This window comes from Mytilus edulis, chromosome 3 (assembly GCF_963676685.1).
Source record: "Mytilus edulis chromosome 3, xbMytEdul2.2, whole genome shotgun sequence".
In the NCBI taxonomy this organism is placed as follows: domain Eukaryota; kingdom Metazoa; phylum Mollusca; class Bivalvia; order Mytilida; family Mytilidae; genus Mytilus; species Mytilus edulis.
In genome coordinates, this window is record NC_092346.1 from 4,292,702 (window position 1) to 4,303,276 (window position 10,575).

Below are 10,575 nucleotides of genomic sequence, written 5' to 3' on the forward strand. Positions count from 1 at the left end.
ACATGTAGATCAATAAATCCATGTTAAGAACAACCGGGAAAGTGAGTTCGCAGTTACATTACAGTAATCTATTCCTTTATATAGATATAGTAAGATGTGGTGTGAATGCCTATGAGACAACTCTCCATCCAAATTCCAATTCATAAAAGTTATTATAGGTCGATGTACGGCCTTCAACACGGAGCCTTGGCTCACACCAAACAACAAGCTATAAAGGGTCCCAAAATTACTAGTGTAAAACCATTCAAACGGGAAAACCAACGGTCTAATCAATATGAAAAACAAAAACCGAGAAACACGTATAAATTACATAAACAAACGACAACTACTGTACATCAGACTTTGTATGGTACAAACACATTTTTTTTTTCGAGGTTACATACATCAAATTTTTATGATAACATCATATAATGGCGGTCGAGTCCCATACAAGTTATACTTTTTACATTAGCATTTAACACCAACCAACTTATCAATCAGACAAATTGCTTCTAGAATCTTTTTACATTTATGAAAATAACAAAATTCGATGTACCAGTTGTTTTCAAATATGTTTTTCTTTCCAGGTACCTGTATTCTAATGGAATTTCGGAAGTAAATACGAATACATTCCAGGGCTTGGCAAATATACGCACCTTGTAAGTAAATCTCTATTATGTAAAAACATGTGTTTGCCACCGTTGATATGTATGTGTTTTAGAATTATATTGCACACCTTAGATTATTAAATATCGTTTAAAACTCCATTCTGTTGAAATATAAACTTAAAGTCAAACGTATTCTGGAACTTTGAAAAGCATGTGAACAATTTTTTTGTAGTAACACTGCATCATACGTTTCACATGTACATATTTAGTTTTCCTAACATTCAATCATTATGGGAAGGTGATATATTTCTGTTTTAATATATAGCCTTTTTTTAAAAAGTTCTAATTGTTTTGGGAAGGTTCCAATTACAATTTTTCAATATAGCATTCGGCATCAGTTAGAAGCTTCTGGAATAAAGTGGTGGCTATGGTGTACTGTTTTATGTTTGTGCGTATGTGTGTTTGTGTTAAGCGTTATTAAAATTCTTTCATGTATTTGTCTAAAGGAATCGAGTAAAACAGATAAGTTACATCAGCGTTTCTGCTTCATTTGAGTTCTGACATAATTGTAAACACCATATCGATCGCAGAAATAAATGCCTTTACGAGTAGAAGGACGAATGCTGTTGGAAATGTGTGACGCATACCACAACTTGAAACTGTGTATTCTTGACAGCACAATTAAACCTATGTTTTTTTCGCCGGCATATCGTACCTCAAATTAAAAGTAGAAGGAAAGTTTTCATGAATACTTGGAAGAAGATGCTTTTTCTGTGACATAGGCACTTGTTTCAGATTATTTCCCCCTATATACCTTCTTGTTATATTAAGGTGTTATACAGAATTTTTTTTATCTAAAACAAGTGCCTGCAATCTGTGATTTAGAGCAGTTTGTCTCCTCGCACTAAGTTATATATATAGCACGCCTTTTACGAATAAGCTTATTTATTTCACGAAAAGCATAGCTTTGCTTTTTTAATGCAAACATTTATTCTATGATTATTTGCCATCAAAAAATAAAAAAAAGAAGACAAAAAACGTTGTGATAAAAAGGAAACATATCCCTAATACCAATTATGGAGGTAAATTAAAATGTTCTTTCGTTCCCCAAAACTGGGGAAGATCGATTAAATGACTGCGTGTTGAATTCATGTTAGGTCCAGGGACAAATGTTTGAAGCTTGTTTAATACACGAAAATATAACTTTATGTGAGGTCCCCGGGGGTATGTTATCTATTCTTCTAAGAAGATATTCTGATCCCCAAATAGATGAAAAGTTTTGTATGCCCCACCTACGATAGTAGAGGGGCATTATGTTTTCTGGTCTGTGGGTCCGTTCGTCCGTTCGTCCGTTCGTTCGTTCGTTTGTCCAGTTTCAGGTTAAAGGTTTTTAGTCGAGGTAGTTTTTTTTTTTATTCTGGTCAAGCAGATGATAAAAAAATAATTATGAATCCAGATTTTCCCAATACCTTATAGTGTTAAATATTGGAAAAAATAATTTGATTGACAGCGTTGAAAAACTAAATAAGATTGATCGCGCTTTGTGCAAAAACAAATTTCCGACTGAGACAAAAACAGAACATAGCCCCCTTGAAGTTCAAATGGTTGCTCCCCAATTACTTTCACAAGGAGACGGAGCTAGACTGTTCATTAATAACTTTTGGGATGGAAGTTAATGCACTGGTTTAAGCTCCTCCCATTCTTTGCTTTTTAAACGAGAAGTTTTCTACGGCGGGATTGGAGAGTGAAATAACTAAAAAATATCATTCAGTTAACGCACTCTACTAAACATAACCGAGTTAACTCACCACAAAATCAAAGAAAAATTTACCATTCATGTTACAAGATACTTAATGATAATAAGGAGAAGATTTGACCTTGCCCATTTATGATGTTCTTGCACGGTCTGAATATTTAAAAGTAACAAAAACATATTTATAAGATAATAAAATAATTCTTTATATTGGTATATATTAATTCTAAACATTTCAAAACAAATAAAAGAAATAATAGATATACATAAATGTCTTTGATAAACTAATGAAAAATACGAGTATCTAGTACATTTACTGATTTTGTAACGATTTTAAATTCAATAAAAAAAAAATATATGTTAAAGATAAAGGTAGACAATTAACCAATTGACTTTATGAACATAGTTCAAAGGAATATAACTCTTGTATACAAATGACACATCAATCGAATTAATTAGCTGCACATTTGTGCGCCACCTTCACGGAAGATGATTCTAAATTATCAATATAACCACAAGTTGTTAATCTATAGATACTGACGACTAATGAATGCTAATCCACAGAAAAGAATATTTGTTTGAAATTGTTTAACAGGTCGGGACCACTACCTTATATGGAAATGCATAAATTAGCATACTTATGTTCTCGCACATGTAATTGTTTATTTACATGTGACGCACTTTATTTTTACCTAGGTTTTTTACCAATCCACTAAATGAGTCACAATGCATGATGGACTACTAAGTGTTTACAATCAACCAAGAACACGTGTTATTTACTGAAATACAACTCATTTTTTCGTGCAATGCGGGATTCATAATTTCGCTTAGTTTTTCATTTTGTGTATCCTCATTTATAGTTCGTGATATAAAGTATTACTTCCATGCTCAGATTAACGAAGAGTTGTTTCTATGCGAAGAAAAAAGGGTTTGAATTACCCGATATATAGCCATTAACATGTTTGATGATGGCACAGAGGTTTCATGTATTTGTCCACCACACAGCAACGAAACAACAGCGAAAAACACAATTACCCATGAGACAAACTTATTAGTGTAAAGTAAGCCGTCGATAACAGCCGGTGCTGATATTCACGAGTACAGCAATTTTCGTATAGATAATTAAAGGCAAATGTGTGATCCTTGAATTTTGTGTTCGTAAAAAAGGCGAAGAAATATGTACATACATGGCAGTGTTATCAAAATCTATAAGTATTTATTTTTGTCACATTTCAGTATATTGGACTTCCAAACTGCTCCCTTTGTATTGAAGGTAGTGAAGTCAGCAACTGTAGTTTCATTTTCTTCGTTTTTTAACGGGCTCGGAAATTTGCCAAACTGAATAAAATCATTACAGCTGATTTCTTATACCTGCAAAGTAAAACTTTGGTTGGCTTGCTTGCTTTGTTTGTATAGTTGTTTATACAAGCTTTGAAAATAAAATTGACATCTTTAAACAATATATATATAGGCATAGTTTAACTTGTATATTTTATATTTTGTACAATATCCAAATAAAGCAAGCAAGCTAACCAAAGTTTTGCTCTACATGCATTAGGAAATAAGCTGTAATGATGTTATCCATATGTATGTACGACAAGGTGGAAAATTTGATATGTTTTGTGAAAATTGCAGCGTTGGATCTATAATAAAAAGAAGATGTGGTATGATTGCCAATGAGACAGCTGTCCACAAGAGACCAACATGACACAGAAATTAACATTTTCACCGTGCGGCTTTCAACAATGAGCAAAGCCCATACCGCATAGTCAGCTATAAAAGGCCCAAAAACTAACGGCCTTTACCTATGACTGCTAACTTTACTAAATTATGTCTTTGTCTCATTTGGCACTCATATATCATCTTCTTATTTCTATATACAAAGCACGTTTTAGAAAAAAAATGATAGGTAATATGGCACCCACTATGATCCAGAGACTTTTAATATTGGAGATATTTTATATATGTCAACTAGGAGAGCAGCCGAACGATAAAAAACCTCTGACGTATATTTTGTGATAAAATTAGCAACAAACGGATATTATCGATGGATGAAACTATAAAAAAAATGTATCGAGCTATATACCGTACTCGCTCAGTGGCGGATCCAGGGAGCGGGGGTTCTGGGGGATTGACCCCCTTTTTTTGGATGATCAGTGCATTTGGATGGGGACATGTAGTTGGAATCCCCTCCCCTTTTGTCCAGGGTAAGGACCCCCCTTTTTAAAATGGCTAGATCCGCCCCTGCCGCTTTCATAACACTTATTTTTAGCATACTGAATATTATGATATTCTTACTTTTAGTTCAGGTCCTGATAAAAAAAAATTACACATTCAGTACAGAAAGAAGTGTTTTTCTAGGCAGAAATGATTTTGGAATGACATTATACCGGTTTAAAAGAGCTCAAATGATTTTCTTACTGGACAGTGGTCACTTCATTGGATATTTCACTGTTTCATGTCGTGAAATTAATGCAGGTTCAATTCATAACAATGCACAAAACCGGTTCAACAACTTTTGCAAGGTGAAAAAGAAAGTCGAATCGTGAAGCCAGTAAACAATATTTTTTTAATCTGAGCATGGAAATTGAAGATTACGTTATATATTTTACATTAAATATATTTGCAGAATAAAAACATTGGTAATTAGAGTCCCAGACAATATATTAGTTGGTTGTTTTCCCACTAATTCCACGTGTTTTAAGTAGTAGTTTACTCGTAGTAGCCCACAATGCATTGTAGTACATTGAGTCGATTGGTCAGTTTTTCAAGGCCATATTGGCCTTGTGTTTTGGAAATTACTATGCAAATATATTCTGACGTCAGAAAACCTAGAGTTCTCGACCTGTTTAACGCTTACTCAGAAAAATGCTCGAACTACTTGACTTCCAAAGCTCATAATTAACGTGTTTACACACTGATTTAATATGGTTGTTAAACATTACAAACTGAAATCGTATAAGACACTTTACACCTCATTTGCAGGCATCAACTTATCAAAATAGATATTTATATAAAGCCTAAACATTTTGACATTTTGTTTACATTTTATAAATTTTGGAATTCTAATTGTGTCACAAATTCCAGTTAAGATTTGACTAAACACAAATATCCTGATATCGTCAGGTAAATATGCTAATATACTGTACTGAACCAATTTTTTATGGTGATCGAATCGGGTCGGTATGGTTAAAATATTAAAAAACATAAACAATATTTTAAGACCCTAGAAACTTTTTATTTTTTCTTTCTTTTTTTTTTTTATATAAAATTAACAGCCATATCGCCCTTGTACGGACGTCAGATCCTTTGTAAGCCCATATTAAGTCCCCCAAAAATGTTTTCTCAAAAGAAACAGCGACTCTGTTCACAAAAAAATCTGATGATTAAAATTGATTATAAGTTGTACTGAAATGTTCATGATTTACGAGTATTTTTACTCATAAGTTGGTTTTTTTTGTGAAAAGAGCTCCTGAAGCGATAAACATATTGTACTGTGACCTATAGTTGTTAATTTCTGTGTCATTTTGGTCTCTTGTGGAGAGTTGTCTCATTGGCAATCATACCACATCTTTTGCTAGCCGCCTTCATGTATTCAGATACATCAAGATGATGAAATAATGATGTTTTGCAGGATCCTTGGTTACAATGGACTTACAGTGTTGGATGCAGATGTATTTCAAGGCTTAACAACACTTGATAAATTGTAAGTTACTAGTAAATGATTTGCCTAAAAAAAAACCCACATACAACTCAACAACTTAAAAAACATTGCAACTGGATAAGAACGAAATAAAATCATGGAATCAATATTTTGTTATCAAATGAACCATATAAATTAACAATAGAATTGAGACCAAAGGGCAGAAGGCCTCCAATTGTCTTCAAAACAACATTAAAATCCCGCACCCGCTGGATTGCCACTGCTGGCCCCTTAACAAAAATGTATACTAGTTCAGTGATAATGAACGACCTACTAAACTCCGAAATATATAAAAGAAAGTAAATTTGAAAAAAACATAGACAAACAGAGGAGAGAGTCTTCTGTCTTGGAACAGGTGCACAAATGCGACAAAGTTAAACATGGTTTTTTTTTAGATCTCAACCCATGACAAACCCACCCAACCCCCCAACCCCCACCCCCACCCTAATACCTCCAGTTAATGTGGAAAAAGCAAACACACAACAAAATGCACAGTAAAATTAAGTAGTTCGAGTCATATGTCAGAAAAGATAACAAAAGGAACTAAACAAAATGTCAATGATACATATGTTTACAAAGGACTTCTAGTAGTTTCTGATATGCCAGCTCCGGACCTCAATTATACGGATTGAAAGTATGTATTTTGGTCTTGATATAATTGTTATAAATATGATCAATTATATAACGGGTAACATAACACATGTTTTCAATATCATTGCAAAACAAACTGTTTGATGGCTTTAAGAGCTTTCCTTAAATGTATTATCTTGGACGATTAATCTTTTAAGACATACAAGGAAAGTGATTATCTAATGTACTATAAACATCTGTACATATGAATCAAGTATGTGTTAACATCTATGTCCAATTTTTAATTTTCCTAATATCTTTTTTGTAAACTGATCGATTAATACAAATGGCAAATGATATGAACAGTGTATTTCGTAAAATCGTATTATGCAGGGGCCTAAGGCTCGACGTCGATTCTAGGTTTAAATTGTTATCATATTGTTCAATAATTGGGTATGTAAACAACTCCATTTTTATATTGTTTCAATAAAGTATAATAACACCTCAAATAGATTTTTCACTACCTATTCTGATCGTAGATAAACTGTAACCGGTTTCATTGACCATTTTTTTAAATAAAAAATCTAAAAAAAAATATTTACTAAACTAAAGATAAAATATCGTCAAACCACCGCAATGGGTACTATTTCTAAGAATTAAACTAATGAATTTTAAAAACTCAACTCTTAATAAGTCTTTTAAATAAACTAATAAATTATCATATTCAAATATCCATCTTTTTGTAAAATAAGTGTAAGTTCTCAATATCATTGCAAAACAAACTGTTTGATAACTTTAAGGTCATGTTTTTCTCTGTCTGTTTATGACGTCTTTACACTTAATCCATTGTATGTTTGATGTTTACGGATTGAGTGTTTAGTCTTAGAGGCATGATTTTTTTATTAGTTGTTAGTGGCTTTCACTTAGCTGTCAGATAACAACGAGTACTCTCAGATCTGTTCATTGTGTCTTTTTGTGTCGGGATGTATAAGTACCCGGCCACGTCAACTTGTATTTTTTGTCTATCTGATGAGTTAAGGCTTTTTCAACTGATTTTTATAGATCGTTCTTATGTTGGACTGTTATACCACTGTCCCATTTTAGGGGGAGGGTTTTTTATGATACCGCTAACATGTTTAACCCCGCCACCATAGTAATGTAAGTGCCTGTCCCAAGTCAAGAGCCTGTAATTCAGTGGTTGTCGTTTGTTTTTGTGTTTCATATTTGTTTTTTGTTCATCTTTTTACATAAATTAAGCCGTTAGTTTTCTCGTTTGAATTGTTTTACATTGTCTTATCGGGGTCTTTTATAGCTGACTATGCAGTATTGGCTTTGCTCATTGTTGAAGGCCGTACGGTGACCTATAGTTGTTAATGTTTGTGTCATTTTGGTGTTTTGTGAATAGTTATCAAATTGGCATTCATACCACATCTTCTTTTTTCATATTTAAGAGCTTTCTTTCAATGTTTTATCTTGGACGATTAATCTTTTAAGACATACAAGTAAAGTGATTACCTAATGCACTATAAACATCTGTACACATAAATCAAGTATGTTTTAACATCTATGTCCAATTTTTAATCTTCCTAATATCTTTTTTGTAAACTGATCTATTAATACAAATGACAAATAATATAAACAGTGTCTTTCGTAAAATCGTATTATGCAGGGGCCTGTTTACAAATCGGGTATAATCATGTTAGATGTTAATTTATTCTAAGGCTCGACGTCGCTTCTAGGTTTAAATTGTTATCATATTGTTCAATAATTGGGTATGTTAACAACTCAATTTTTATATAGGTTTAAAAAAGTATAATAACACCTCAAACAGATTTTTTTTACTACCTATTCTGATCGCAGATAAACTGTAACCGGTTTCACGGACCATTTTTGTTAAATTAAAAATCTAATATTTACTAAACTAAAGATAAAATATCGTCAAACCACCGCAATGGGTACTATTTCTTAGAGTCAAACTAATGAAATTTACAAACGCAACACTTAATAAGTCTTTTAAATAAACTAATAAATTATCATATTCAAATATCCTTTTTTTTGTAAAATAAGTGTATACACATACGTTTAATTCATAACTTCATTGTATAAAAAAGTTGGCAGTTCGAATGTTTAATGTTCAAATCATGTTATATGCACTTTAACTAAAGGTGTTACCTCACCAATAGATGTTTTACCGTTGGAGGCCAGATTGTTGACCACGATCTGCATTTTGTCAGTGGAGAGGTTTCACTTTATCCTGTAATGAAACTTAAATAAATTTCTCTTCCGATACAATAGCATATTAAAAGAATTATATTTTACAGGGGATTGCAAGCCAACCGAATAACCATGCTAGATGCGAATATTTTCCGGGACCTAACGGCTCTTAAAACCGTGTAAGTTTACTGATTAATCGATCATAACTGTGATACATACCATGTCGAGGAAAGTGAAACTACTGGTGCGTTAAATCTTATACACAACTAAATTAATAAAATGGTGTAAGAACATCTTCATTTTTCAATGAAGGGCGTGTATGTGTAGCTTCACATGAATCATTTGTAATGCCCGCGTCACCCTGTCCCGATTTTTATATACGATGGACACCCGAATGAAAAAAATGTAAGTTCGTAAGAAGTTTGTCCCGATCTCGTTAAAATACCAAAAAGTGACCGAAGCAAGTACGATGAATAACGAAGTCTATCCGGTGATGCCGAAATTATATACGATTGCAAAAGATGGACGTACAAAGGTTAACCGAAGACGGGTATTTAAGCTTCACATTTCAGTCGAAGCCTACACGATGGATCACGAAGGCGTCACGACGGAATACGAAGGCTACACGATGGATTACGATGATGGCGCGATGGTCATACGATGTCTAAAAGACGTGCTGTATAGCTTACGATGTATCAAGGCCAAAGGTTAAGGTCATGCAGATTGACTTGGTTTTTTTCTCCTTAAAAAGCATAATACACAGGAAATTGGTTGTTCATTTTTTTACCTGCTGGTTCTAAGGACAATATTAAAATGTGTGCACTAGTCTAAATAATCACCCATAATTATGCCCATGTTTACTGATCTATCTTAAAGGTAAGGTAATGGGTTCGTTGGTCCGTTTTATTCAAAAAGAGCTTTTCCCAGGAGAATATCATAATAATATAGACAAAAGGAAGGATGTGGGGAAAGCAACAAATGCGGTAAAATATGGCATATAAAAACAAAATGGTGATACATAAAAAATCAGAAAAATGAAATGGAGATAAGTTGTTTTCCCTATATACGTGTACCTGCAGTATTGGTGTACGAGGCGCATTTATGATTTTCATTATGTTTCTTGATATGAAAAATTGACAAAAAATAATATTTTACTTGTAAAAGTACATTCTGAGCCTGTAATAGCTGCTCTTCTTTTTCCATTTGAATTAATAGAAACAACGCAGTCGCCTTTCTTGTTCACATAGAATCATATGATATGAGCTCCATGTTTTGTGAACGTCTTTTTTAACTGTCGTATTAGACTGACCAGTGCATATCGCGCATGGCACTTTAAATATATTTAAGGGCGAAAAGTTACTTACATTTAGCTGGATTTATTGCCGTCGTAGTTCCATCTTGTCGCCTTCGTACTTTTATTCGATGGCAACACGACGGGATTACGAAGTCGTGTTGCCATCGTAAGACCTTCGGGTAGCTTCGCAGAGACATCGTAATGTCAAAACTGCCCGATGGAAACGATGGAAACACGAATGCAATACGATGTTCAAAGATGCATTCCCGGTGACATTACGATGGTGAGGGTGGTGATACGAACTCAATACGATCCCTCAACATCGGACGCACATTCGGGGATTTTTTAACGTGTTAAAAAATTTAGAACCCTTCCCGAAGTTGTCACCGAAGGCTAGAAAAAGTGGCCGATGGTTCTACGATGGTCAAAGATGGCACTACGAATAGCCCGATCT

General features: G+C 33.5%; 1 long non-coding RNA gene across 1 annotated transcript; it reads left to right on the forward strand.

The window, feature by feature from the left end:
- Positions 1-580: 580 nt before the first annotated feature.
- Positions 581-8,989, forward strand: LOC139515645 (uncharacterized). Its single transcript, XR_011662820.1, has 3 exons — positions 581-638; positions 5,975-6,046; positions 8,935-8,989. It is a non-coding gene; the product is annotated as an uncharacterized lncRNA (long non-coding RNA).
- Positions 8,990-10,575: the final 1,586 nt, after the last annotated feature.